Source organism: Manis javanica, chromosome 2 (genome assembly GCF_040802235.1).
Source record: "Manis javanica isolate MJ-LG chromosome 2, MJ_LKY, whole genome shotgun sequence".
Lineage (NCBI taxonomy): Eukaryota > Metazoa > Chordata > Mammalia > Pholidota > Manidae > Manis > Manis javanica.
Genome location: NC_133157.1, coordinates 33,356,078 through 33,383,189, shown reverse-complemented (window position 1 = coordinate 33,383,189; position 27,112 = coordinate 33,356,078). Strand labels below are relative to the sequence as shown.

General features: G+C 42.4%; 1 protein-coding gene across 11 annotated transcripts in view; it reads left to right on the top strand.

Moving 5' to 3' along the window:
* The window catches only part of FRMPD1 (FERM and PDZ domain containing 1), a 127,442-nt gene that overhangs the window by 46,321 nt on the left and 54,009 nt on the right, over positions 1–27,112 (top strand). The window lies entirely within an intron of this gene.

The window sequence follows — 27,112 nt, the reverse complement described above, 5'->3', positions numbered from 1 at the left end:
TGGTATATTAGCATCCTGTGGCTGCTATAACAAACCACCACAGAGTTGGCAGAAGACAGAGATTATTCCCTTATGATTCTGGAGGGCATAAGTCTGAAATCAAGGTGTCGACAGGGCCATGCTGCCTCTGGGGGCTCTGGGGGAGAATTCTTCCTTTGCTGCTTCCGGCTTCCTGTGGCTATTGGCATTTCCTGATTTGGTCGCATCACTCCGATCTCTGCCCCCTTGGTCACCTTGCCTCCTCCTTGTCTGTATCAGATCTAACCTCTGCCTCACTCTTATAAGCACACTTACCACTGGACTTAGGGCCCCCCTGAACAATGCAGAATAAACTCCTTGGAAGAACCTTAACTTAATTACATCTGCAAAGACCCTTTTTTCCAAATAATGTCACATGTATAAGTTCCTGGCATTAGGGTGTGGACCTATTTTTTAGGGAGCCACCATTCAGCATTTGGCCGTCTACTTTCTTTATTTATGTGATTGTCTTTTCTCTCAATTGTATTTGAACTCCGTTCTTCAGGGTCACCAGCCCCAGGTCTTCATTCCACATGTTTCACGTCCCTTCCTTCCTTCCTTCCTTCAGTATTGTGGCTGTTGCTCTGAGGGGGCCAGGGCTGCTCTGATCATCTGAGCCCCACAGCTCAGGGGTTAGGCTCCCCAGGAAAACACAGGTCTTTCTGGTCCACTCCCTCACTGTGACCAGCATGTTTGGGCTGATCAGTGGAATTTTTATCAATGGGAAGGAGATGCTGGGGCTACTAAAATATTCATTACCAGTTCTTAGACTTAGGGGAGATCCCAACAGTGAACATGCTCTGGATAGAGATGGGACACAGAGAGGGAGAATTAATGTCCTTGCATTTTCCCTCTAATTTAGTCCAAGATTGGCTCATTTGAACTTGAGGGAAATTATTTATATTCTCAATGCCCAATTACATATCTCTTTCTGTAAAAAACCAGGGAATGCTGCTTTGCACTCTGAGAGCAACTTGTACAAGGGCAAGTGTGGTCTTCTTGCCTTTCAGCTGGCCTGTTTCAGAGATTCTGTGGTCTTTTCTCTGGAGTCTTCAGTCTGTTGTTGGCGAATGGGCTCTCCAAGTGCAGTGCACAATAAAATATACTTTTCTCTAAAAAAGTGTATGTACTATGTTTTGGAGACATTACAGTGCACCAGAAAGGCCTGGGCAAGCAGGAGAGTTGCATCTGGTGAAGCCGGTGTGTGGCTGAAGGGAAGCAGAGGGAGGGTAGTGACCCAAGAGGGTCTGGCACCAAGAAGCTCCAGGGTCTGCTGTGGCTGTCACTGCTGCTCCCACCTGCCCAGCGTGTCCTCCTGGACTGCGGCTCCACTCAGCTCAATAGATAGGAAATTTCCTACCTGCTTTGCTAGCTAGGGAAGGCCCATACAGGGAGGGGGCAAGAGGGAGGAGGAAGGAGTGGGGAGACAGATGAATCCTCCCCAGCAGCGGGCAGCAAGTCAGCAGAGGGCAGGGTGCTGCATGTTCCAGAGACCCGCGGGCATACTGCAGAGGCCTGGCCATGCCTTGCATGAGATCCAGGCTTCCAGGAGGGGTGGGCATTTGAACTGAGCCCTAATGGGTGGGCACTAGAGAGAAAGAGGGGTAAGGCAGACTGAGCAGTAAACCCAAAGGTGCCTCAGGGGTGTCTTCATCAGGGCCCCCAATCGCCCTCCCCTCCCCTGGTCATCCAATTGGAACTGACCTGGAAGAACCTCAGGTTTAAAGGGACCTTAAGGATAGTCTAATAAGGCAGATATTCCAACTGCACTGCTTGGAGCCCTAGGGGCAGGGGGTAAGGGAGCAGTTCTGAGATCTTTGCTTTTCATTTTGCGTGCTGGGTTTAAAAAAAGTGATTTCCCCCATTTTTATAGGGCTTGTTTTACATAGCTCATTGGAAATATCCCCACATCAAAATGCCCTGCTTTGTCTGGAAAGTCTTTTTCAGATAGGGTGACCCCACTTCCTGCCCTGTCACCCCTCCAAGATAACATTCCCCAGGTTGTGTGGTCATAGGGAGTTTCCATGTAACCTGCCCTATTTGACTATGAGCTGTTCCTGGGCAGGGGCTGAGCCTGGTTTAGTCTGATCTGAGAAGAGTGCACAGTCCTGGGCCCAGGCCAGGCATGGTGTTGACTGATGAAAGAGAGAACTACGATTATGACGGCCTTGCTTGCATCTGGCTCCCAGCTGCCCTCATTGCTCTTTACAATTGCCAGTGGTGTCCTGGCTAAGTCAAGGGGAATGGGAGCCTCTATTTCTCCCTCATACCTTCTCCCACAGTAGGTCTGTCAGCCAAGTGCTAGTGAGGGGTGGGTACCTGCTCTCCCGACTTGCAGAGGGTGGGGAGGCTGCAGACCTAACGCTCAGTTTCTGGAGCCTCTGCCTGTTGTTCTGGGAGAGGGCCAAGCCCACTTGCTCACTCTGTCCAGTCGGCTGTCCCTGGCACTCCGTAGCCTCAGGACTAGGGTCAGAGAGATAGTGGGGTGCAGGAGAAAGTGCCTGGGCTTTTGACTCAGTCATACCCAGGTTTAATAGTGGCATGACCTGAGGCACATTATTTACTTGCTTATTTGATTGTCTGTGAGCAACTTACAGAAAAGAAGGCCCAAGGAGGATGTGATCTCTGTTTTCCAACTACACATAGTAAATATTCAATAAATGATCATTTCTTTTGTATATTATCTGAAGGGCTGTTATGGAGAGGAAAGATATGACTTGTTCCATATGTTAGAGGCTGTTCAAAATCAAATTTAATTTTCCCCCAAGTGGTCATTCTTTTCTAATTCTATCAAGCCCCTCAGCCTCTGAATTCCTCAAGCATTGCTAACACTTTTATTTCTCTCTCTCTTCCACCTACTAACTACCACCAGCCCTCTGTGTGTATTTGCAGAGGTTGCCTCCCCTCTCTGGGCCTGAGCTTCCTATCTGTTGACTGGGTTATTTCTCAGGCCCTTTGTAGTCCTGGCTACATTTAACTCCACAGCACAGATTGTTCTGTGGAGGGTGATGTCCTTGGCCCCAGGGTGCAGTAATTAGCCTTGCAGAGGTCACAGCCAGTGTGAGGAAAGACAAGCAAAGCAGTGTGATCAATTCTGTGGGAGGTGATGAATCAAGAGCTGGGGGAATCCGAACCAGAACAGGGAGAGGTGAGCCACTTGAGGAATGTATGGGATGTTTCCCCTCAGGGAAGAATGATCTAGAAATGTTTGTTGCCTGCATGAAAGCAAGAATGATGGAGACTGGTTCCGCCTAGCTGGCATTAGGATTTTCACTTTGGGTGGAATCATCAGTATGGAAAATCCCAGCAGAGATGACATGTATAAGGGGCCTTGTTTCTTCTCTATTCCTCTTGCCTTCCTGTAAAGAAAAAAAAAAATCCAAATCTCCAGAATATATTAACCTTTATACACAGAAGTTCTTGGGATATGCAGCACAGTTTGACAGGCACCATTTGTGTGCCTGAGAAATATCTAGGTAGATGCAGAATTACATGGCTAAAGAGAATTAATCTATCTATCTTTTGCCATGATTGTGTTCAGAAGCTAATTTTCAAAGATAGTTTCAATTTTCCCAGCCGTCCGGATGAATAGTTAGATGCATACGGCCTGTGTAGTTTCATCCCTTCTCTTGTATTTATTCTGCCCAGTTTAATCTGGTCAGATTTTATAAGCTTTTTTGATTGCCTAAATTAAGCCCAGTTTTGAGAGGCTAGAGGTATTAGAGAATATATCACTATCTGGAAGTTTCTTTTCTACCTGGACTGATAAGATTTACACCCAGGAATCAGGAAACAGACTCATCTGTTCATTGGGGATTTCTGAGTAGGTTGGTGTGAGTGCCAGGATTCTTGCCCCAGGCAGAAAGATCTGCAGAGATGGATGGTGAGAATGGTTCTTAAAAAGGCTTTTGAAGGAGTTTGCTTTGGAGATGGGCCAGGGATTGCAAGCCAGAGTCAGATGCAGGAGGAGGAGAGCAGCTCAGCAGGTGAATTTAGCATGGGCTAACTTTTTAGTCTTCAGCCCCTCATTTTCATGTCTTAATAATGAAACTACTCCTTCAATACATGATTTATTAGTATACCTCAGGACCTTTGCTCATGCTGTTCCCTTTGCCCAGCCTGCTCTTTCCCTTCACCTACCAGTGAAACTCTTAAGTTATCTTTCAAGTGTAGTTCCACTGTTCAGAACTAGAGGACTCACTGACTCTCCATCTCTTGGTTTCTCTTGCTGTTTTGTGTGTAGTTCTCTCTTCGTATGGCACCTGGAGCATTCTAGACCCCCGAGAGATACCAGGTGAATAAAGGGATGAGTGACTAAATGACTGATTATTGGGTTTTCTGACTGACTTACCTGCTGAGCTGTGAAATGTTTGCTGAGAAAGTTGTGGGCTTTAGGGTGAAAATGTGGGTGGCAGGTGCTGAGCAGGGAAACCACTGAGGTGGGGTGGCGGAAATACTTTGGAAAAGAAATAGGATTGTTGACTTTCTGATGAATAGAAACACACAGTAACAAACAAAAACAAAAACAAACCAAAACCAAACAATCCCAAAACTCTGAAAAAACACTGTGGACACTACACATGTGGGGAAAACCTGCCTCTGGAGTCTAAAGGAAAGTACAACATCCCCTTTATGAATCTATTAAATCAGGGTGAGTGAGCGTAGTTCTCTCACTGACTGAGGGAGTGAGACTTGAATAGCCTTTCTGGAGGGCAATTTGACTCTATCTAAAAGTCTTACAAACTTGCACACAGTCTTCCACCGAGCAGTGCCACTCCTAGGAATTTATCTTAAGAGAATAACTGGAGGTGTATTATGCAAAGATATTTATCTCAACATTGTTTGTAATACAGACATTGCTAAAATAAACCAATTGTCCAACAATAGCTTTAAAAATGGCCTTGCTATCTACAAGACATAAAAAAATCATGTTGTGTAATAAATAATAAAGACACAGGGAAATGTTTACAGCATATTGTTCTAAGAAGGAACAGTAAGTTCCCAATTATGTTGAAAATGTGCGTTTTCACACAAAAAGGCTAGAGGAGTAATTGGCAATGCATAGATTATAGTGGATAATTTTTATTTTCTTTCCCAGAAGAATAGTTTCAGGATTTTCTACCAGGCACATGTTTTACTCTTATAATCAGAGGGGGGAAATGAGTGTTATTTAAGAAGGCAGGAGAAGCTATCGGAGCATTGTTTGAACTTCAGTGGGTTGAAAGCAGATGGCCCACCATTTATTTTGCAAATTCTAGACAGGTAGTGTTTTCATAAGGAAGAGTGGTCTTAGGTCTGTTTGTGTGAGTGAATTTATAGAAGTGAAAGCTTTGGGGAAGTGGGGAAGTAAATAGATTGATTTTTTTCCCCTTGAACTTCTGAAATTATTTTTTCCACTCCATTTGTAATTGAGCCCAGGAAGCTATTCTTATTTCTTCCTTTCTTGGGCACTGCGTTAGACCTAAAAATGTTAACTGGCTTAGGATGTGGGTTTTGCCAAAATTATTCCCCTTGAAGTCTTCACTAGTCTCTCTCTCATGCTTGAAAAATGGGGTCCCAAGGAAAACCATCTTTTGAAATAAATTTTGCTCTTCTACCTGATGAGTTTTACCCCTGTGTCTGGCAGCCTTGGGTAACCACGTTGGAAACCACCCCTTCATTGTAGTGATTATAGGCCTCACCAGCCACACACAAGGGTAACACACCTCAGCTGGACACTGACTATTGGAAAGTTTTATTTAGAGGCTAGTCTGGCATCACCTTATCCTGTGGACGTAACATTAGTCTGCAGAAAAGAGATCAGAGCTGGGTAGAATCTCTTTAAATATTAATTATAGTAATGATGCCTTTTGCCACACATCTTCAAAGAGCTCTGAGCATTTACAGACATTACCTCATCATTAATTTTTGCAGTGTTTTTGGGCAAGAAGCTGATGGTAAATATATGGTCTCCACTTGGGGTAGAATGTAGCAAATATTTTAGATAGTTATAATAAACTTAGGAGTTGTCCTGGCTAGATATCAATTGATAAAAAAAAAAAATCAAGGCAATTTTTTTTGGCATCTTCTTTCACAGTAGTTGTACATTTCCCATGAATTAAATTTCCTTTTGGCATTTTGTTCCACCAGCATTTATTGAGTGCCTACAGTGAAGAAGGTACAGTGCTGCGTGCCGAGGCTTAGAATGAAATTTAACTTCCTAGTCCCACATTTAAGGCCTTTGGTGATATGGCTTCTACCTACCCTTCCTATCCTAAATCCCTTAACCCTCCTCCACATACCCTTTGTCCCTCACATCCCTCTTCCTGAGCTGGTCTTTAGGGTAGCCCAGCCATTTCTATTCTGTGCACTTTCTATGCCCTTCCCTAGCCACTGCCCCCATTGCCCTCCCCGCAACCCCTGCAGGTCTCACTCTCCTATCCTTCATACCTGGTCACCTCCCTCACAAAACCTGACCGGATATCACCGACTATACCCAGAGCTGGACATGCTACCCTGCCTCCTCACCATCAAACTCCTAGGGATTCTACCAGCCCCTCTGCTGTGGTCCTTACTAATTTTTACCTTGTGTTTTGGTGATTTGTGTATACTCTCTGATGACATTTCAGGCTTGGATCTGCAGGGATTGTCCAGCTTATTTTCGTGTCTCTCTCAGTGACATGTCCATGTTAGATTTGCAAATACTCATTGTATAAAGGAATGAAATGGTCATGGTTTCAGGCCAGAATTCATCAGCTTGTACAGAGCCTGAGGGGTGCAAAGCACAGAGGTCGCCGTAGAGGCCCACTTAGTCTGGTCCCTCCTTTGACGCTATTCACTGAGGCCCCTTGCTGTCTGCAGGCCTGTTCTGTCCTCTGGTTGTACCCATACCCACACCATCTTTCATCTGATACTTGATTAAATATCATTCTTCTTTCATGGCCTTCTAAGGAGACACAGGAAAAGAAAGGCCACTGGAGCTGTTACCTCTGTGTTTATTTCTTTTTCAACCTCTGTTGTGCAAATCATCCACAATGCATGGGACCCTAGAACTTCCAAGGGCTTTATCCAGAGCATTCTCTGTTCATGAGCTGGCACAAGAGCTATGATCGTCTGGTGCTCCACACCTGTGGCAGGCTGTGTGAGGCTGAGCAGGTTATTTAATCTTCCTGTGGCGTCATTTCCCCATCTGTTAAGTGGGGATAATGTGCTTGAGGGTGACCTACCTTCCTGGGATGCTGTGGGGCTTATCGACTTAATGCCATAGCTATTAACTTTAATGGAAGATGGCTGGGCAGAACCAGTGGGAGGACAGGCACAATAAACTTGACAGCCATCAAATGGATGCCCCATGAGACCTCAGTGTCATTCTCCTTGTTGCCCTTGGCACAGATGAAGCCAGTTTGCCAATCAAGAACCTCTAGGGTTTCCTCTCTTGGCTGGTTCAAGAGGCTGAGGTTTTGAGGAGGAGAATAGCAGCTGGAGGACTTCTGGGACTGTCGTGCTGAAAGGAGAGAGGCCAGGCTCAGGTCGAGGGCACAGCTGCAGCTCCCCAGTATCAGCAGATAAGTGGGACCATCCAACTTCACCCACATGACCCGGCCATCAGTTTTACTTGGGTCCATTGACGAGTTATGGGAAGGTCATTTGATATTCACATTCTTGTGGCCATAATCTTGGGAATGTGGCCTTTTATCTTTAAAAGAAACTGTGGGCTAGGAGGCCCAGGAGCGGTGTCCCGGGATGGAGGGGAGGTGCCGGCATGGGGAAGAGGGGCAGATTTCTTTTCTTGGAGGACTCCCTTCAGCTCTGCTTGACTGGTGAGTTGTTTTCTCATTGTGTAGCATGTTTTCTCTAGACTGTTCTCAGAGAGCTGGATTTTAAAAAATTAATTGTAATATCTTGGCTGTATATTTTAAAATCTATTTCCGTGGAATATCTGCTCTTGAGCACTTATTTTTTTGTGAAACCTGTCTAAGTAAGGATTTGTTCAGCCTCCATCATTGCAATTTATTTGTTATGGGCTCTCCTCAAATGTAACGGTAATTATTTCTCATGTTTTTTGGTGTTTTCAGATTGCAGTATCTTTAATGATTTTATATCAATAATCATTTAGTTTTAGACTGCCCACAGGTCTTCAAAATTGTGAGATCATAAGATGTGAGACCTGACACTGGAGATGTTCAGGTTGCCTGTATCTATGGTTCAAATGGTGTAGGGATGTCCTGAGCAGGAAGAGTGGTCTTTGGTCACACAGCTAACTAGTGGCAGAATCAGAACTTGAACCCAGGTTTGCTAACTAACTCCCTTGTCCGTAACTCTCTGGTCTACCCTAATAGAATTTAGTTTCTGAATTACAAGTAAGAAGGAAAAGTACTATGTGATTTAATTTTTCTGTGTACCTTAACTTAACTAAAACTGAATCTTCCAGCTTTAGAAATGCCTGTGCCCTGTACCACAGCTGGTCTCCCACCTTGAATCCCTTGGTTCATTTGCCCATCTACATGGACGAGTCTTAAAAGTCCTTCAAGTGTGGTCCGTATCTGCACCACCTAGAGCTTGTCAGAAATGTGCAATCTCAGCCCCACCCCAGACCTGCAGGAACGGAAACTGCGTGTGGGGCCCCTGTGTAGTTTAACAAGCTCTCCAGGTGACCCCCATACTCGGTACTAAGTCAGAAAACTGCTGCCCAACAGGACTAAAATCAGACCCTCCCTGTGCTTGGCGGCCTGAACAGTGATGTGTCATGGCTCTTTGTGGATTTTAAGTTTTCTTCCCTGAAGAAGGAGCTCTGCTTCCTCCTGTCACCACAACACACACACACACACACACATCCAGCAGGAGTGAAATCTTCATGAGTAAATAATGAAAGTAAATAGGGGATGTCAAGAGAAACAGCTCTGTAGGTAGATAAAATGTCACTGAGATATATTTTCTAAGCTTTGAGACTTGCTGCCTCTCTAAGCACACAGATAAATGGGACTGCTACTGACAGCACTGTACTATGTTTTCTATCATTTGTTATTTTATTCATTCACTCAGAAAATATTTTAGTGCCTTCTGTCTACATGGCTCATGTTAAGTGTGAGGGGAGGAATGTATTTGAGTTTATAGTTTATCAGGAGGTAGAGAATATGTTCAGAAATAACTATACTATAAACCAACTAGTGGTTAATATCTGAGAATCATCTCTAGCGAAGGAGCTATGGAAGCCTGAAAGTGGTAGAGAGCATGTGCTACAGAGGAGGGCATCATGGAAGACTTCATGGACAAGGTGGCACTTGAGTGGATCTTAAAAGAAGATAGGGTTCTGACCTGAGGTTTTTGAGGGTGGGTAAGAATATTCCGGGCAGATGTGGAAAAAGGATAAAGGCTGCTCTCAGTGCATTTTGCTTGGATCAGGAGTTATTTGTAGGTGATGAGAAGAAAATGAAGCTCTACAAGTAGGTCAATGCCAAAAGGAGAAGGATCTTCAAACACCCATTTAGGAGTTTGTTCTTTATCCTCAAGCAATGGAGAGGCACTGAGAGATTTTGAATGAGGGCAAGGCATGACCAGAGCTGTGCTTAGTGAGACTAATCTGCTTTCAGTGTATGAACTAGATTGTGTGAGGGGAAGGCAGGGGGGACTTTTGTTTTTATTTTGTAACTATTTTTAAGCAGTATGTTGATGTATTGGAAAATCATCTTAATGTTTAATTAGGAGGTAATTGCTTTTCTTACCATGGTCACTGGATTTTGAAATAAGCTTCCAGGGCATAGATTATTGTCCAGGGGAAATACAGTTCTAATTTTATAATGAGGCATCTGCAAGAAAATAGAAATTGCTTAACAGAGTGGCTTTATAGGGAACTTCCCGAACTAAGTGCTTCCTTCCTTGTTTTTCTTTTCCAACATTTTCTTCTAAACAAAAAGTATTTATATTCATTTTAGTAAGGGCCTGGTAATGCCAGGTCCCACAAAATCTACAAATATCGAGCACCTAAAATGTAGATCTTTCCTGCTGCTTCCCCCTCCTCCTCCAAGGGCACTCACGGGCTTACACCGTTAGGGCACCTGACTCAAACCCATTTGGCCAGGATCTGCCTTATTCCAGTTGTGATTCTAATGGGAACAGTTGGAGGAAATTGGAATGTCATGAATTTTTTAATGTCCTGTTACTTCCAGTATTTATAATACAGAGAAGACTCCGTTCCTATGGATTTTGCCAGCAGGGTGGTCGTTACAGGGCCTGGGCTTTGGCTAGCGAGCACCGCTGGTTTCAAATCATTCAGCTCTGTTCCCTTCACATCTGCTGAGCACCGAGGAGTCTTGGTGACTCAGACCTCAACTGCCCTGCTCACTTGGAGCTTCTGTTCTAGCAGGGGACATATGTAAGTAAGCAGTGACATACAGTTCTGAGAGAGGGACTCTGTGCATGCTCTGGAGGCACCCAACCCAGAGTGGGAGATCACAGGAAACGTCACAACCCGTAGGACATAAACTGAGACCTGAGAATCCCTTGGAGTAGACTAGTGGTTGCCTGCAGCTGGGGAAGGATTACTGGGGAGTGATGGGGGGTAACTGCCAAAGGGGATGGGCTTCCTTTGTGGGATGATGAAAACAAAATGCTTCAAAACTGACTGTGGTGGTGGTCGCACCATTCCATGACTACACCAAAACCACTGGCTTGCACACTTTAAGTGGGTGAATTTTATGGTGTACAAATTATATCACAATAAAGCTGTTTTTTAAAAGCCAACCGGACAAGCCAGGAGTGGGAAGAGTGTGCCTGGCAGTGCAGGGGCGTGTGCACAGGCTCAGCTGCAGGAGCCAAAACGGGGTGAGGCTCAGCAGGGCTGGACTCCCGGGGAGGGGAGCCGGGAGATGGAGGAAAGCAAAGAGGCGAGGGCTAGGTGGGCCTTGAAGGCCTGTAACAGTGGTAAATGTATAAACACAGCAGCTGCCGTTTAGGAGCCCTTCTCGTATGTCAGGCACTGTTCTAAGGAGTGTACGTGTATTATCTCATTAATCCTCACAACAGCCTTGAGAGGCAGGTGCTGTTGTTACCTGCATTTTATCAGTGGGAAGCTTGAGTGGAGCTTGAATGAGCCCGACTCCAGTGGTTAAGTAACCTGCCTATAGTCACAGATCCAGTAAGTGCAGTAAGAGCCCAGGAGGTCTGGCTCAGAGGTCACACTAAATGCCCTAATACATTACCCTAAAATATGGGGTGACATCATAGGGTTTATGCGGAGGAGTGCAAATTCAGATTTACATCTTAGGCAGACTGCTGTGTGTTGTGGAAAATGGGTTGGAAGGAGAGCAAGACTGAAGCCCGGTGGCCGGGAGCTGCATGACACGGGTGAGTGTGCTAGCCTGAACAGGTGGGATGGCAGTGGAACAGAAACAGCAGAAATCAGAGAGATGTTTAGGAGGTCACATTAGCTGGAATTACAGAGTGGTTGGATGTGGAGGGAGGGGACAAATGGATGTCTGGGTTCCAGGCCTGGGAAGTTGGGGGAGTGGGACATTTAATGGTGCTTATGATGTCCACGCCAAAGACCTGCCCAGTGTGGGCTGGTTCGTGTCTGTCACATGAGGGTAGATTGGACCTCTGACCTATGCCAGCCAGAATCATGGAGTCAGAGGTGGTAGTAGCCTTGAATCCTTCTAGATTAGCAGTGGAGATAGAGGTATTGACAGGAGAAGGGGCCTGCTGAAGGCCACACGCAGGCGACAGTACCAGGGCAAACTGAGGTGTGCCCCTGCTGACGCTCAGGCTGGGGGCATCTGCGTCTGCTTGCCCTGTTGCCACTCTCCAGGGAATCTTTGTTCCATCCCTCAAAGCTTTGATTCTCTTCTCAGAGATCATCTTTCTGATCCTTGAAAGAGGTATCATTGTGCACAAACAATAATGATGGAAATTCAAATAAAACAACAAAAAATTTACTGCTTAAACCCACTATCTATCAGGTCAAGATCATTGTTTTTGTTTCTCCTGCCCGTCTCTGCCCCATGTCACTTTTATGGTGTACCCAGAGCACAGGCATGGTTTTATCACCTGTGCTTTACACCTTATATTAAATCCTGTTTTTCCTGGAGCGTTTTATGGTTTCTGGCTAGCATTTTCTAAAGATTCAAGAAAGCAGATGTGCTGTAACTTACCCATTCTCTGTTGTCAGTTGCTTTGTTTTTGTCCTTAGAGAGATCGCCTTAGTGTGCATCTTTTTGCATAGCCTTTTCCTTCTTTCCTTAGGCAAAACTCCCAGCCAATATAGTCTCTATGTCCTCTTAAGTGGGGTGACTCAAACTGGACACTTTTCTCTAAGAGATCAGGAACAGAAGGTAGAATACTTAATTAGGGCTGAATTTCTGGGTTTCTGGGCCCAGTGGTTTTCAGTGATCTCTGAATTGAGTTGGCATTCATTCATGGTTGTTGGCAGTGCTCCTAATGGCTGCCATCTCTGAACAGCTGACCTGTTTCTTTGAATTGTTTAGTGTAAACTGGGCAGCTCTGCAGGAGGAAGATGAGGTTTCTGGGTAGAATGGTTAATTAGGGCTTAATTAAGACAGCTGAAGTGTCTTGTTGGCTGGAACCCTTCATGGGGTCCTGACAGGCAGGCGGCACCTGGCGCCCTTGGCTGTCTGACAGCCATCAGCCTTTTCCAAGCCCCATGCTGAGAGGAGCAAGATGCATGCTGCCCTGCTGGCTGGCAGGAGCTGTTCCGTAGACTCTCTGGAGCATGTTAGACATCCCTGTCTCATAGGTCCCACGAACGACCTCAATTCAGATAGGAGCTGTTTATCTTGGTGTTTTATCTTTTCTGAATACAGTGAACCCTCAGCGGCAGGGGCCGTGTCTGTTTAACTTCAGTCTCCTCTACCACACCCTGTGTAGGGCCCAGGAGAAAGAAGGTTCTCAATGTGAGCTGAATGAAAGGCATTGACTTTTGGAACAAATCCCTTGACTTGATATTGACTTGAGATGGCTGCAGACTCTTCAAACTGTGGAGTCTGATTATCCAGGGACAAGCCTTAAAAAATGCGGAGACTTGGGGCTCACAAGCCCCATGGCAAGGGTGAGGACTTCCAGAGAAGTTCTCCCTGGCTAGGGCAAAGCCTAATGTCACACATCGGGGGGCCAGAGCTCATGTCGTGGTGTAGGTCTGAAAGCCCGTCTCAGTTTCTTGTGCTGCAGTTGTGGTTATTATTGTTTATTTAACATATAGATTTGGCATCCTGCCTTCTTTCCGCAGACAAAGACACATGGATTCAAATCTCAGTCCACCAGGGTGGCAAGCGGCTTCATTTGAGCAGCTCTGGGAGTCCTTGGTCTGAATTCCCCAAGCACTCTACTGGGCTGTGGATTTCACTCATGGTGCCTGTGGTATCAGACATGCCCAGAGGCTACTGAAAATTAGTTGGCGTGAAATGATGTTTGATGACTCATTTGGTGGTAAAAAAACAAACCTAGCCTTTGAGTTTACATTCCACAATTTTGTTGAATTATGCCCAGATGGTTGTCAAGAGAATTTTTCCAAACAGGTTCAGAATATTTGTAATAACCAAAGTCTCTGGAGTGGGAAAGAACTTCACATTGAATATCAAGGGAGTACTAAAGACGCAGGATCTTGATCTCTGAGTTGGAAAGACCCTAACAGGCTTCCAGTTCAATCCTTGTGCTTGCTGCAGCTGCGCAGCACCAGGGGTGGCACCTGGGAGAACGTGTTGTGATAATCCCAATCGCCACAAGGGGGCCCCTCTTCAGGACGGACCTTTAGGCGAACTTGGCTGTATTTGGCATGGTTGGTCACATACTTTCTTTTGCGTGTGTGATAAAATACATGTAGCATATGGTTCACCTTTTTAAAACCATTTTAAAGTGCACAATTCAGCGGAATTAAATACATTCACATATTGTGCAACCATCACCGCTGTCTAGTTCCTGAGCTTTTTTATCACTCCAAAAGGAGGCCCTGTACCTATTAAACAGACAAACCTTTTCCCTCCTCCCCCAATCCCCTGGCAACCACTGCTCTGTTTTCTATCTCTGCGGACTTACCTATTCTGGAGATTTCATATAAATGGAGTCATTCGACATGGGGCTGTTTGTGTCTGGTTTCTTTTACTTAGCATAATGGTTTTGAGGCGTGGCCATGTTGTAGCATGTGTCAGTATTTCATTCCTTCTTATAGCTGAATAATATTGCACTATATGGATACCCCAATTTGTTTATCCCTTCATCTATTAACTGAACCTTTGGGTTGTTTTCTTCTTGGCTACTGTGCATAGAGTTACTGTGAACATCTGTGTCCAAGGTTTCGTTAGAACATCTGCTTTCAACTTTTTTGTGCATATACCTAGGAATGGGATTGCTGATTAGTGGTAATTCCAAGTTTAACCTACTGAAGAAGTGCCTCAGTGATCATCCTGCCCTAGTGGTGCTCAGCCCTGGCTGCACATTACAGTTGCAGGGGCTCCTTGAACAAACCCTGCCTAGGCCCCACACCAGACTAGTTAAATGAACATCTCTGGTGGGTGAAGCCTGTACATTGGTGTGATTTAAAGGATCTCAGTGATTCTGATATGCAGCTTCTCTCAGGATACTACTCATCCTCATGATTTCAACCTGAAGACTGATTTTTATTTTTAGCTCCAACTATCTACTGGACATACCATGGATGTTCCTCAAGTACCTAAAAATTCAGCTCTTCCCAACCAAACTCTTCATCTTTCCTCTCAAACCTGTCCTTCTTCTGGTGTTTTCCCCTTTGGTGAAAGAGACCACCATCTCCAGCTATCCAAACCAGAAGCCTGAGAGTTAGCTGTGCCTTTCCTCTTCCCCTTATTCCAATTTCCACTTGATTGATTTATATATTCAGTAATTCATTGCCCAATAGTTAGGACTGTGGGCAATTGGAGAGAAATGCAGTTTAGGGATTACGTTAGGAAGACAAAAAAGACACAGATGAAACAGTTAACAACAATACAGACAGGGGGATTACCTGAAATTAACAACATTATTGTAACTACCATAACTGAGGACTTTATGCTGTGCAGTCTGGCAGTACTTTGTATATAATATCTAATTTACTGGGAGGTAGGTGAAGCCAGCACACTTCACAGGATAACAGTACAGGTTCAGAGAGGCTAAGGTACTTGTCCAATGATGCATGGGTAGCACATGGTTGGTAAGAGCTTCATTTGGAACCCAGATCATGTCAAGGCCTGTGCTCTTGACATGGGAGTTCACTAGGGAAGAGCTCTGAGCCTACAGCACTGTCAAAGCATGGAAGGAGGAGGATCAGATGTGACTAGCAGGTGAGATCATCCATGCCCAGAAGAGTGCTTGGAAAATTGTAGAGGATGGTGCAAAACCTTGCAACCTTTGTTCACATCTCTAGCAGGTCACTTCTTCCATTCTGCTTTGAATTACAATTAGGTGTCTATGTCTCAATTCCGCTGGTGGATTACGGACTACCTGAGGGTGATGGCTGTGCTTGCTTGTCTCAGTGGTCCCCTCAGCCTCTGTACCTGGCATGTTGTTGCTGATCAGTTAGCATTTCTTGAATGAACATGTGGATGTAAGAGTTGACTCAGAGAGAAGAAAGGGAAACAGGAGCCATGGTGACCTTTGTCCAGGTGTGTCACAGCTAAGTGCCTGACAGAGACTTGACATAGGGAATGGAAGGAATTAGAGGAACTCTGTGGCTCTCCGGAGGTACGAGTGGGAGAACCTGCAACGAGGTCTCAAGGCAAATGAACTTCAGCCTGGCCCCTGACTTCCACCTCCATGGTACTGATGATCTAATTGCCCCTTAGCACTTATCACCTCCCAACATTCTTAATTAATTTCCTTTATTATGTTTATTGTTTCTTGTCTAGTGAGAGCCTATACTAGAAGGTAAGTTTCATGAGGGTAGTAGTTTGCTTATTTTGTTATATTCCTCTGTCCTCTGATCCCCCAGACTAAGTAAGTACCAGTTACTTCCTGTCACTATAGATTTGCCTATTCTGGACTTTCAGATGAATGCAAACATAAACTACGTGGTCTTTGGTGACACAATGTTTCCAAGGTTCATCCATGCTGAAACTCTTAACTTTACAGGGAGGAAAGTTGGGACTCAGAGAGGGGACAGATGTGACTTGGGTCATGTGTCCTGCAGATAGCAGAGTAGGAACCTGACTGCAGGTTTTCTGTGTCCCTATATGGTGCTCTGTTCCTGCTCAGGGTGGAGACAAGGGGCATAGCAGCCAGAGCAGACTCAGCAGTGTTATTTTGCCACCCACCTTTGAGGCTGCTTACAGGCCTCTCCAAGCATGGCGTGGTGAGGTGACACCTCACAGACAACATATCTGCTGGTGTCAGCCCTTCCCACATCCTTTCCAGGGCTCAGCGTCCATCTGATAAAGTGGGTGGCTTGTGTGACCCACATCCAGCCTTCTACTCATTGGAGTGGCCTGGGACCTTGTGCCCTCAGATCAACAGCAAGAGAAAGGCCCAGCCTGGGCCCTGTTGGGGCTGAATGTCCCTGCTGTCACCGTGTAGCTCCCAGAGGGCCGTGCTGAGGCCATGTGTACTGATGTAGATGAGAGGCTCTGCCCTTCCTGAGAGACGTGTCATCCTGCTCGGGAGGTGGGACATCTGAGTGACATGATGATGCCCTGGACCAGTGTTTCCCAAAGGCTTGACTTTGTACCATGTGGCACCCAAGGTGGTTTTAGGTAATACGTGAATGAACATTTTTGTTTAAATGGTCATATATTTATTTTAATGTGTACCAGGAATAAAAAACATATCCAGCATGATCAGACCTGTGATTTAATGAGTAGTATTATTTAGAATGAAGCTAAAGTAGAAAGCTTAGTACCATAGAATCCTTTTTATGCAGACTGTTAGGTTGCAGGTGTGGCAATCTGGCAGCTTGCTGATACAGGAAGTCATGAGGGCAGTGTGAGGTCAACTGACATTTAGGGACTGCCACTCTAGGGTCACAATGATCCAGAGTACTTTGCTGTGAGCCACCTCCCGCGTCTCCTTTTCACCTTATGCAAGGTGAGACGGCAGAGCGTGCTGGTGGCCAGAGCTCCTCCCAGGACCGAGGGCTTTAGGAAACCAGGAGCACTAGCTGTCAGACACTGGTCTTCAGTCCATGATAAATCTCCTCTCAGGCATTCAAAGTCCTTTCAATAAGAAGGGGATTTCTGTTGGAGACAAAGGATAAAGGAGGGAAGGAAAGATGGAGGAAGCCCAGGGATGATATGTGGTTTTATTGCAAAATAAGAAATGAAAATAAAACAATTTCATTTAGTTTTTGACTCCTGTTATGAGCACGAGTGAAATGACTTGTGAAATCATAATGTCAGAGCCTGTGTTGTAGTGAAATGCTTGACTGGGATCCCTATGTAGGGAAGAGAGAATTGCAAAGCTTTCATGGAGTCCTGGTTGTAATTACAATTCGAGGAATAATGATGTGGTATAATAGGCAAGTCCCCCTTCCTTCCTCAGAACTGTCATTTTTCTGACAAAGCATCATCTTTGTCTGAATTCCTTTTAGGAAATTAATGCAGATATGAGACACCAGCCCATTTTCTCTCCCTGAGCTGTGATCACAGTAATGAACCAAGGCAACATCCAATGATTGACATTAGAAATGTAAACATGAGTTTCCCTAAAATATTTGCAAATAACTTTTTCTTTTGGCTTAGAGCATTCAAGAATTAAAGCTGCTCATTTTTCTAGTGTCCTGATCTAACCATAGCATTTCACACATTCGTGATCTTCCATTATTAATTCAACAAATATCAGTTGAACTCAATGCATCTTACTAGACCTGCAGGGATTATAGAGACACAGGACACCTTTTTTGTCTTTCTCCTCTCAAGAACTTTACCATCTGGGGGGTCAGAAAACATGACCAGAATCCATATGAAGTGAGGAAACACAAGACGAAAGCCTAGATGGAAAGGCCATGGGCTGGATGGAGGTGTAAGATACAAGGAAACAGTTCTGCACTGAGAAACTGGGAAGGGGTGGTAGACCAGGAGGCAGGCATTGTCTTGGATGTGGTGGCATGTGAGCTGAGTTTTGAAGGTAGGACTGGATTTAAATATGTCTCAGACAGTGGAGACATAATGAACAAAGTCACAAGGAGGGTCATGTGGGGCAGAGCAGCACTAAAACAGAGATTTATGTGACAGGAGGAAGATGGGGCCTTTGGCCCCTCAGCCGCTTTGAGGAAGTTCTTTAACCTGTGCAAGCCTCAGCTCCCTTGTCCTCAAAATGGAGGTGTAGATTCCCCCATGCAGGGTTGTCATGAGGAGTAAATGACATGCTGTAGGTTATATATATGTTAGTCTCCCTCCTTTTCCAGTCGGTCAGAAGATCAAGTTGGACATCTAGGAAGAGATTTTAGGGATGGGGAGCCCTGGAGAACATAAGAAAAGAAGGAAGTAATGAGATAATACAATTTTAAAATTGGCAGATAGTAGAGAAATTCAATGTTAAGATAAAAGAATGAGCCAGAGGTTTGATGATTTATGCAGTTCCAAGTTTAATCAGAGACAAAGCCAGGAACAGAATCCAGGTCTCCTGTCTTCTAGTTCAGTGTTCTATTCAGCATTCCTTAGGTTTTCTCTAGAGGGATGTTAGAAATGCAAATTCTTGGACCCCACTCTAGACCTCCTCGATCAGAAGCTCTGGGGCCCTAGTCATTTGTTTTTAACCAGCTCTCCAGATGTTTGTAGTGCTTTTAGGGAGCCAGTGTTCTAGGTTTAACTAAGAAAGAATTGGGGGAAGGATATGAAAAGAAAACAGGTTCCTTGCAGGAGTTGAGATGTTACTTACCATGAAGGGAAAGGGAACAGAAAGATGAAGTTGGGTGTCAGAGATACTTCTTTTTTTAAAATGAGATATAATTCACATACCATAAAGTTCACTCTTTTAAAGTTGTTTTTAGTATATTCACAAAGTTGTGCAACCATTACTATCTAATTCCAAAACATTATCATCACCTCAAAAAGATGTCCCTTATTCATTAGCAGTCAATTCTCATTTTCCCTTTCCCATAATCCCTGGAAACCTCCAATCAGTTTTCTCTCTGTGGATTTGCCTGTTCTAGACATTTCATATAAATGGAATCATGCAATATGTAGCTTTTTGTGTCTGGCTTCTTTCACTTAGCACAATGTTTTCAAGGTTCATCATGTTGTATGTAAAAAGTATCAGGACTTCATTCCTTTTTATGGCAGAGATAAACTTCTTATACTTCATACTTTTGCCTCAGACAACCTTGATCATACAATTGAGCTTACACTCCCTCAGAAAAAGGTTTCTCGTGGATGCATGTGCATAGAACTTTAGTTTTTAAGGAACTGTTAAAGGAATGTAAGTCTTAAAACAACCTTGGAGCATAGCTGGGCATGATTGTTTTTTCACAGATGAGGAAACAAGCCAGAGAGGGGAATGTCCTGGGCTAGTCCACTGGGCTACCATGCCTGCTCATTGAAGTATGAGTAGGAATTTGGTGGGTGATGCGCAGAGGGTGTGGACTAGGCAGATGAAACAGTATCTGCAGAGGCATGAAGACCAGGGCCTTTTGGGAAAAAACTGATAATTCATTTCTTCTGGAGTGTGCAATGTGATGGAGATAGACAGACAGGTAGACAGGGGCCAAATCACAAAAGGCATTGACTACTACCCCAAGGCTAGGAGGGAGGCAGAGGGATGGAATGATTGAGTCCAGCTCCAGAGACAAGCAGCTAATCTGATTTGTGATTCCAGTTCTGCCACTTCCTTCCTGTGCGCTCTTGACCAAATTACTTAACTTCTTCATGCCTCAGTTTCCTTTTTGTAAATGAGGATTGTAATAAGCATTAAATAAGCTAGCCATGTAAATTATTTAGCCCAGTGCCTGGCACATGTAAATGGCAGTATTGTTAATATAGTTATGTTCTTAACGTTTTTGTAATTCTTGAGCTGAAACTTTATCCCAAAAATGAAGGGGATCCACTGAAGGATTTTGAAAATGAAAGTGATGTGATTAGAATTATATCATGTTGGCAGCCATATGGAGGATGATTGATGGAGGGTATATCTAGAAGCAAAGAGGAGGGTATAAAGAAAAGCAAATAGTTAGGAAGTTATTATGGTATTTCAGACAGAATCAAAGGTTGAACTGTGGCTGTAGTACTAAGAAAGTACTAAGCATGAGGATATGAGAGATTAGGAAATTGGGAGCAAAGTCAATAGAATTGGTTACTGGATCCATGTGGGGTATGGAACAGGGGGAAAAGAGTCAAGAAAGATTCCCAAATTTTTGACTTGGGAATTAAATGGTGGAGAATTTAATTGATGGAGAATTAAATGGTGGCCTTCAACAAGGTGTTTCACCTTGGAGTATGGGATTTGAGAAGTAGAGCAACAAAATGTGGTGAATTCTGTTTTAGATATAACTGGCTCAAGTGCTTATGGGACATCTTGGTAGGGATCCTAAAGAGGCAATTTGTTCTCAAAGCAGCTGAAACTGTGGAAGTAAATATCATGTATGGAAAGTGTTTACAGCAGTGAGTCTTAAACTTTGATGTACCTTGGAATCATGGGGTGGGTTGCAGAGGGTGGAGTGTCTTTAAAAACTATCAGTGTCTGGCTCACACTGTCAAACTTTCTGAGGTCTTTATCTAGGATGTGACCCAGGATTGTTAAAAGCTCCCCAGGTGATTCTAATGTGCAGTGAAGTTTGGGAGCCACTGATTGAGAAACAATAGGTACCATTTATTTAGATGAGAAGTTTGCTGAGAACCAAAACCTAGAAATGGTTGATGGAAAGAAGAGGATTTTTTTCAAAGTCTGAGTAGGTGTAGTCTGAGAGGCTGGAAGAAAATGAGGAGACAGGTGTCACGGGAGCCAAGGGAGGAAGGTCAATAAGTTTTAAGTGCATTAGATAAGAGAAAATGCTAGTTTGTTAATTGATTTCTCCCATTATTCAAAAAGCTGAATATTTGCAAGGTATTTTGGTTTCTTGTGTTAATAGTTGGTTTATGTTGTTGGACCTTGTATATGTTGGAGAATTGGTGTCGTAAGAAGGTTTATATATATTTTTTCTGTTTAATACTGGTGTGTAGAAGTTCCACCATCCCATTTTCTGTTCCATTCATTTGTCATTTATACATTTAACAAACACTTATTGAATTAATTGGATAACTATTTATGGTGGGAGCTAATGATACAAGATAACTAAGACAAAAAACCCTGCTTTCAAATTGTTTATGATCTAGCCCAGACCAGCTTACTATCTGGGTCATCTCACCTTCTAAATCATGGACTCTTAAATCATACTCTTGGAAGGCACATATGGATCCAGTGCCCATCTAATTTTGACTGTACCCTACAGGATCACTGACCTTCTTTGATATGCTTTTATTTCCTGTACTTAGTGATGAAAAGCTGTCTTTCCACCTGGGCAGTCCAGTGCCATTTTGATAGCTCTGATTACAAGAAGTTATTTATAAGATGAATAAAATAGATAAATGTTAAAGCTGTCTCCATGGGTTCTTGGAGATTCATGACACTATTCTGACTACTTTTGTGCCTGGTTTTAAATTTCCTTAAGAAAAATTAAAGAGAAAAGTTCTTTGCATTGAGTCAAAATTAGTCTTCTTGAGATTAGATGAATTGTTAATTTTAGTGCTATTCAAAACAAGTCCATACTCCTTTTATACATATAGTTCATTCAAATACTTGTGATTGTTCTAAAGTCTTCTAAATCTTCACAACTGAACAAATTTGCTCAGGTTATTTATTTTTTATTATCTCTGGTATTTTGAAATTGAGTCACACATGCAATCATGCCACCTATAGGGACTGATGGTTTAAGTGCCTTTGTTGTATTTGTCTTTCATTTCTTTTTCATGTTGCATTGCACTAGCCAGCAACTCTAATGTTGTGATGAATATTGTAATTTTATTTTCTATTTTAAGTGGAATGCTTCTATGTTTCTTTCTGAAATAATCTGAATTGCTTGGTATTTCTGTTTTTTTTTAATGGAACACGATTAAAATATATATAACAAATGATTTTCCTGCATTTTATGATATGATCATCTACTCTATTATTTTTTTCAATTTATGCAGTTAAATATATTAATAGTTTTTCTTAAATTGAGTTTTTCTTTTTTAGGATAAATCCAACTTGATAATGGTATATTATCCTTATGATGTATTGTTGGTATATTTTGCTGAAGGTGGTTTTTTAAAATAAAAAAAACAAGTTTGGTAAGAATTTTAAATGTACAAAATTTACAAAAATGTATAAAAATTTAAAAAGTAGAGAGAATAGTAAAATGAACTTTACATACCCAACTCCTGGCTTCATGAATTATTAACATTTTCTGGTTAGGATCTTATCTATGAATTTTGTGAGTATTTCATGAGTGAGATTGACCTATATGTTCCTTTTTAGTAAAGCTTTGTCAGATTTTAAATTCATGGCTATCTTTGCATTATTAGAAGAACTTGGTAGTGTGGAGGATTTTCTCTGTTGAAGAATATTGTCCATTAACTTTTGGGAGAGAGTTTAAAATAATTCTTCGATAAAAACAACACATCAAGTTCTGTGTGGGCTTTTTTTCATAGATTTTTAAAAAAATCACTTTCTAAATTTCCTTGGCAGGTATAGATTTACTCAAAGTTTTTATTATTTATTTTTAAAATTTTGGTTCTTTGCTTTTCAGGGTAAAAGGGTTAAGCTGCCCCCATTTCATGAAGTTGATCAGCATTAGGGTAGCGGAAGAAAGAATTAATTTGTGGAAACCATAGAATGGAATGAGCCAAATACACTGACCACCTTGCCAGGCATTTCTCATCATCAGGCAGAGAATAGAAAGGGGCTCACCCTTTCCTGAAGTGTGGGCTGCATTTTGCTTATCTCTCATTCTTGGTTGCCTTTACTGGGTGTTTTTTCAGTGAATGTGTGTTTTGTGAATAGGATTTTTTTAAGCAAATTATATCTCCAGCACATCCAGGAAAAACTAACATCAACCCCTCAGTCTCTTGGGTCCCCAGAGGCTACAAGGATGTATCAATGCTGAGAATCCCATTTTATCTTCCAGTATGGGTCTCAGAATCTTTTCCTTTCAAGAGGCAATGTGTGGAAAGTGTGCCTAAGGAACTAGTCTAGGAAAATCTCTCGATAAGTGTTAAGATATATACATACTAGGTTTGGTATGGAAATCTTGGGAGACACTGTTTTATGAGGCTGACCTTGTTACCCATGAGTCTGCCACTCAGGAAAACTGAAGGATTTACCGTGAAGACTCTAGAAAGATACATTCATAATATATTTTCCAAAGCCTCCCATATTACTTAGCTTATCTACATTATTTGTGTATAACATGTACGGCACTCTCTAGTATTTTTCCCTAATGTTCGTCTGTCTTCACTCATTTCTCATTTTGTTAGTAACTTATACTAGTGATTTATTAATTGTGTCTATCTTTAAAAATCCACATTAAGTTTGTCTTTAAGCAGAAGTTTATTCTAATTCTCCAGTTTATTGCTGCTTTTATTTTAAGTTTGTTCACTCACTGATTCAGCAAACATTTGTTGAACCTATGTGACCAGTCCTGAGAGAGAATAACGATAGCAGAGATGTGGTCTCTATACCCAAGTGGCTGACAGTGTGAAGAGGAAAGAAGCAGTGAAAGACAGAAAAAACACTGACAAAAGACCTTCACTAGTGGTTTAAGAAAGTCACAGAATGACTCTCAGGGATGTCTTTCAAGAACAGGGTCTCAAATATCACTTGTAAAGCTTTTGCATTCCCCAGAGAGAAAAATAGTGAACTTGAGTCTATACCTGAATAATATGCTGTGACACATATGAACCTAACTTTTTCTTTTTCAAGTGATCATATTCTTTTCCTCTTTTAAAACTGGTTTTAAGGATGTTTCTTTCAGTTTTGATGTTAAAGAACTTGAGTTGATGTGTAAGGAGCCTTCCTTGAGGCATATGTCTAAGAGTTGCTTTCTGTTCTGTTTATATATGAAACATGTTTTTCAGCTCAAGAAATTTACCTCTAACTTTTCTTTAATTACAACTTTGTGCATTGTTTTTTAGTTGATTGCTAGCCCCTATTTGTAAGTTGAATATCCTCCATCTGATTCTAGGTCTGATAGTTTCATTTGAATAACTATTCAGTTTTATTTAAAAATTTCAATTTTAGTGTGATTTTTGACTCTACAGTTTCTTTCCTATTCTTTGCTGCCTCCATTGATGTTTGCATTTCTCAGTAGCAGGTACTAGTTAACCAAAGTCTTTCAGTATCATTTCTTTTATTCCCTTTGAAGGGTTTTTATCCTTAACTGTCAATATGCTTTAAGATAACTAGCACTTTAGTCTTCTTCTCCATCTGTAAAATATTTTGAGGGAGTTTGTTTTTTCATATTACTTTGTTCCAAGACAACCAGAAATATGTTCAGTTTGGGGATCCGTGCTCTTTATGGGGTTATGCCAAATTGGTGTATGCCTGGAGGAGGGTGAGCTAAAAGGGATCCTGTCGTAGGAAGAACTGTGGAAAGAACTGAGCCTGTTTATTCTGGGGCAGAGGAGACGTGAAGACAAACAGGATTCCTATGTTCAAATCCAGAAAGGCTGATGTGTAGAAGAGAGAGCTAGTTTATTCTGGTTGGTGGTAGTGGTATGTGTAGGTTGGGCAGGGGGCAGGTGGGGAGGTCAGAGGTGGCACTGCTGTGAAGGACTGAAGCTGCAGCGGGGGGAATTCAGCTCTATGGAAAGAAACTTTCTCGCAATAAAACACGTCCCACAGTGAATGACAGGATAGTTAGAGGCCAGGTGGCTCCCTAGCAGTGGGACTGTAGAAAAGACTCAAATGCTTGGAGGTTATCTGGGCTTTTATTTTCTTCCATTAGCCCAGCAAATCAGAGGCTAATATTAAAACCATTAGCAGGTCATTTTCTTGACTTTAAGCTTTCCTGCTCAGACCTTGCTGAGTCAGGGAGCACTCTTAATGGCTTGGTTGATGTGGTTATTTGTTTGGTCTATGGGGATCCCTGGATGAAGGTGTGTGCCTTACCCACAGTCCAGATATATAAGGCAAATTAGTTCTTTTAATTAGAGCCATATACGTTTGTACAAATCAATTAGCTAAATTGCATTTGGCAGCAATTTCATAATAACTGCCCAGAAGTAACCACCACAGTTTGATGACCTTCAAACAGAACAGAAAGGCTGCCAGTCTTCAGTCGTTAGGGGTGTGGCTGAGATCTCTGAAGACCCTGCACTTATTTGGAGAGTGAAGCAATGTAGAGGTCACAGATACTGTCTCTTCTGTGCTGTGGTTACTTCAGGGTTTCCAGGGGATGTGGGTCTTCAAATTTCAAGACAGAGCACAACAAATATTACCTCACCTGGTTCCGAGACCTAGGAGAGACCTCAAGTTGCATGGATGGAAGGACCCTCAGAAGTCACCGGGTCCCTGTATTCCATTGTAATGTCCCTCCTATATCCCTGCAGTTAGTTATTTGGCCTCTGCTTGACTACCATGGTGACCAAGATCATGCTAATTCTTGAGACCACTCATTTCAGCCTTAGATCACTAGGAACAGCAGAGAGTTCTAGCCTTAGCCTGAGCTGGAGTCTCCCGCTCTGTGGCATATCCCCATTAATCCTGGCTCTGTACCTCAGAATCATGTGGAATGTCTTTCCATATGGTGGGCTTTTGGCAGTTTGTGAGCCATGATCATATAAGCTACCTCCAAATCTTTGCTGAATAAACATTCTCTGATTTTTCAGTAGATCTTCATATGACTTGGTTTTAAGTCTCCTCACTATCCTCGACTCCTGTAGGAAGATGCCGAAAGAGTGATGCTCAGACATAAAACATACAAAGTTAACAGCCATGTCCTAGAGCTGCCAGCTGACTCACTCCCATGAAGGGCCTGACTGAGGCAATTGATATTTGAAGACAATATCCTGTGGGCTTTGCTGGATGTTTATTCTTCTGTCCTTTGTGATTAGTCTCTGTGTTGTCAGGACACTACTACCTACATTCTTTACCGCCCTTAGTAAGTCTCACAGAAATATCACATGATTTTGTGTCCTTGGCAAAGGAACATTAAACAATCCTTATTATAAAAGAGCTTTTACAATAGCAAGAAGGCAAACATTCCAGTAGAAAAATAAGGAAAAACCAGAAATAGGAAAGTTAAAAAAAAAAGAAAGAAATATGAATGGTCATAGCTCATGAAAAATGTTCAGATGTATTAGAATAAAAACTATAATGAGCTCTGAGCTGGAAAGATGTCCATGATATGTCCACAGGTTAAAAAAAAAATGCAAGGTGCAGACCACTGAGTAGAGCCTTATTCTATTTTTGTGGAATACATATTTTAATATATGTAATATAGGTCTCTCTAAATTTAGGGCAAATTTAGTGTGAATATCCATCAAACTGTTAACAGTGGTAACCTCTGAGGGACCAGATTGGCTGCTCGAAGTAGGATACTTAATTTGTATAGTTCTTAATGTGATGGAATTATGTGCAATGTTTACTCCTGTTTTCTATACTTTTCAAAATATATATATTTAAACCAATAATAACATGCTACTTTCCATTCCATTAGCAAATATTTTTTGAATGATAATATCCAGTGTTTATGAGACTGTGGATTATATTTATTTTTGTTTTCTCTGTGTTTTCAAAATATTAAGTTTAAGTCATTAATTAGACAATAATAACTCCTTGGGTTTTCTTCCATCTTACTAGCAAATACTTTTAAAAATGATAATATTCAGTGTTTACAAAGGTCTGTCCTAGCAGTAGTGAAAATTGATACCTTCTTGGGAGCAATTTGGCAATATACTCCCAAATTCTTAAAAATGAACTATGCTTAAGTCCAGTAATTTCACTTCTCAGAACTTATCCCAAGAAAATACCTGGGAAGTAGCCATTTACCATGAATAAAGATGTTCGCTCTAAAGCTTTTATAATAATGAAAAATTGGAAGCAGCACAAGTGTCCAATGATAGATTTGTTGACTAAATTGATAGGGCCAAAGAAAACACTATATAGCAATTTAAAATGATGATGTAAATGCTTAAATATTTATATGAAAACG